A 3828-nucleotide genomic window follows, 5' to 3' on the forward strand; every position below is an offset into this window, starting at 1 on the left:
GAGCAAGTCCTTTTGGATCCCCGTTTGTGGCAGCAGCGAAGTGTAGCAGACAGCTATGCGAGAGCCTGTTGTGATCTTAGTGACCAAGTTAAGTCTGCAGTATGTGAGTATTGAATGTAAGACTAACCGGGTGTGGAGCGTTGTAGTAATCATTCCGTATTAGGGACTTAGGCGGAAGTTACTAGTGTGGGTGGTGATCGCGGAGGTCAAGTGGTCTATGGGTATTGGAAGTGTATTGACCTAATAGAGTATGTTAATTAATATAGTATTATTTGTCAGAGTCTATTCTTTGTAATTAAATGACAAAATCCGACGGCCTTTAAAGACCTTCGATATGTCCCTTCATAGTGTTCCTGGTTTGGTTGGTGAGGGAATTGGTAGGCGACATATTTGGTGGCAGCGCAAACAGGTTTTGGAACACTTTGAGAGATGAAGGAAGTGCGGTTCTGGTTTAGTTGGTGAGGGAATGTTCGGGAAATGGTAGACGTCGGGTTGTGGTGAGAATGGTGGTTACTAGACGGAGGAAAGAAGGGTCAGGTGAGACCAGGTCAGAGGAGTTAGTTAATTAAAGGGACTAGGCCATTGTGGGGCACATGTGGGGTTTATTTCTTTCTTTCCAGATTCCCGCAACGAGAGACGGCTAAGAGGCAAGTCTGGACCACTGAAGCATCGGGATCCAAAACAAGTGCAGTGTTCGTAGTGCGGATTATACAGTGTTCGTAGTGCGGATTATACAGTGTTCGTAGTGCGGATTATACAGTGTTCGTAGTGCGGATTATACTGCGTGGCGAGGTAAACTAGCGCGGGTGAATGTGGGCCAGCGTTGGCCATGTGCGGCCATGTGCGGGCCAAGCGATGGGTGGGCCAAGCAAGCCTCACCTTGGAGCTTGTTTTATATCGTCGGTATGGTGGTAATAGTGAGAAACCGTTGCTAAGGACAAATCAAGCGTGAAAACTACGTAATTTGAAGTTAAGTAAATTTCATGTAACGTGTAAATCGAATATTTTAAAGATAAATAAATATTACGTAAAGATTCGAGCGATTTCAGGCGTTACATCGAAACAGAAAATAGGCGAAGTGAATTGTGAACTTCTAGGCATAGCGAGCGACGCGTAATTTGACGTCTGTGGTTCGATGTCTCGTGTACCGTGGAGAGGTCCATGGAGATTTTTTTGTGGGTGCAGGTAGCATTATGCAGAGTGTTATCGTGGGACACGGGGAGCGTGTCCCGTTGGTGGGGGTGTGTGGCGCCGGGAGTAGTGCATGGTTGTGTATTGGCGTTTGTACGCCGGGGTGTGTAGTGTAATGCATGTGGTGTGTAGTGTAATGCACGTGTAGTGGCTTATTAGACGCCAGCGTAATGCATAGTATTTACTGTAGTGAAATGTGCATGTTTTCACTGTGGATATCATGGATGTAGTATAGTGCATGACATTGTTGGCATTGTAGCGCCAAGGTGTAGCATGAGTAGCATAACTAGTTGTTGTAACACTGGGTGTATTGTAGACATTAGCGTTGAAGTCTGTTAACGCTGGTGGTAGTGTGTGGCGGGTGGCCACTACACAAGATATTATACCTGACGACTGTGGGTCAGGTAATTAACGGATTACCAGAGAAAAGGGACAGTGTGTGTTGCGTTTGGTGACGTCTCGTGGTGTTTTGATGCGCTCTGGCGCAAGGCATATGCCTGTGGTGGTAATGGTGGTGGTGGACGCCGTGTGTGTTGTGTTGAGGGTGTTGGGGACGCCGGGTGTTGTGTTGAGGGCGTTAGGGACGCCGTGTGTTGTGTTGAGGGCGTTGGGGACGCCGGGTGTTGTGTTGAGGGCGTTGGGGACGCCGGGTGTTGTGTTGAGGGCGTTGGGGACGCCGGGTGTTGTGTTGAGGGCGTTGGGGACGCCATTGGGTGGTGTAGTGTAGTGGCGTTTGGACGCCTGGTATGGAGTGTGGTGTTGTGGAGTATATGGTGGCGCAGGGGCGCCAGGTAGTGGTCGGTAAGGTGAGTATTGGCGTAGCAAGGTCGGTGCGTTAGGACGCAGGAAGTGGTTGTAGGGATGTGTGGCGTTATATTGAGGTCATCAGTGGTTGGGATGACCAGTGGTAATGGTGTGTCGGAGTAAGTAAGTCTTATGGATAAGATGAAATGTGGATAATTGCAGGAGTTGGTGGCTGCAGTAGGCGAATCAAGTCGATATCTCTAGCAAGACTCATAAAAGACTAATAAAAATTCATTATTTTCATTAAAATTTTCATTAATTAAGTCGGAGTGGGTAAGTCTTATGGATAAGATTATAAGGTAGAATTTCAAATTTCAGCCAAGTAGATATACTAATCTCTTATTAATTAAGTTGTTACAGGAATCTCGCTAGAAGCGAGCCAGTGGCAGTATGATGCTTTAGTGACATTAGTTGTGAAATTATTTTAATGAGGTATTTATTGTGATAATGTATGTGTATGTATATACTGTATATTACCTCATCGGCACCATTACTGAGTGTTAGGCATGAGAAGGTCCCCCGGGATCATGTCACAGAGCTTCAGGTAGAGTAGAAGGGAAGCTATGAGGCTACACTCAGTTATTCTAAAAAAAAAAGGGGAGGAAGTGAAGCCAACGTGACGTTATAGGCGAAATTCGCCCCCTGACATCAAAGCAGGGATAAGGGCCAGCTGCAATGGTTTTGCAGCTGCGCTCAGGCTATATACGGGGAGAGAGTAAGGAGCCGAGGGGGTTATGTAATAATGGGATCGAGCCAGGGGGCTCCGAGGGAATATTTTGCAGGTACAGCGGTCGGGAAGGTGTGAATACAGGTGGACACACTCTGGGCGGATGGGCCTAGACCAGAGAGCTGTGAGGGATCTACAGCGTTCTGGGATTGGTGCCCTGGAACGAGACGTCAGCACAGACCCGAGGGAACATGACCCTGGGGTAGGAATCTCCGTTGCTCTGGAGGCCAGGATCACGTTAGCTCAGAGCAACGATGGGACATTGACAACATTCACCAGGCTGGACAGCCTGGGTTTTGTCTGGGTCATGGAGGATCTATGACCTAGCAACCATGGGACACGAAGACAAGAGAAGTGATGCTGCAAATTGTGGAGGAGGCCAGTGAAACATTGTGTGATCATTGTAAGCCCTTATGTCAACAGTACAGGGCAAGATGTTAAATTATAATTACTAAGGATGAAGAACCTTAGATATATATGTGTTGTGTATATATTAATGACTAGTGTCATTTCTGTTTAAGTGCCAGCATTCTGGTCCATGTAATTTTATGGTTATGTTGTATGTAATTATATGTCAGCAGTTTAGGTATATGTGCATTGTTGGAGATGGGAAAAATTATTACAGACTATTTTACCTGTGCTATGATGTGAATATAATGTATATGTTGGAGAAGTGTTGTGAGTCATGTCGGGGAAAATTTTAATTTATTTCATTGTGTGTATCATGAACTTATTGGATGATTTTTTAGTTGTACACATATGGTGGGTGCATCCTCCAGGTCCTTGCACTAATGGAACCATTGCAATGATGCATATGGGGACATATGCGTGTTTAAGGAGGGGAGTGGTGTTGTAATCCACAAGTTAGTAGGAATTATTAGCTAGAGGATCATTACTACAACACTTAACGAATGATGATTGAAAGTACATGTAAGTAGACAGACTATGGATCACATATCTAAGAAAGGTCAATGGATTAAGACCGAAGCTGTTTAGCCAAATGATTAATTCCTGGAAAGAGGAATTATTCTTCGTCAGGCTTCTAGGAACAAGATTACCGCTCTAGGGATAAGGTTAATCGGATTATACCTTCCTTGAGAGGTGGG

This window comes from Procambarus clarkii, chromosome 19, assembly GCF_040958095.1.
Source record: "Procambarus clarkii isolate CNS0578487 chromosome 19, FALCON_Pclarkii_2.0, whole genome shotgun sequence".
Classification (NCBI taxonomy): Eukaryota; Metazoa; Arthropoda; class Malacostraca; order Decapoda; family Cambaridae; genus Procambarus; species Procambarus clarkii.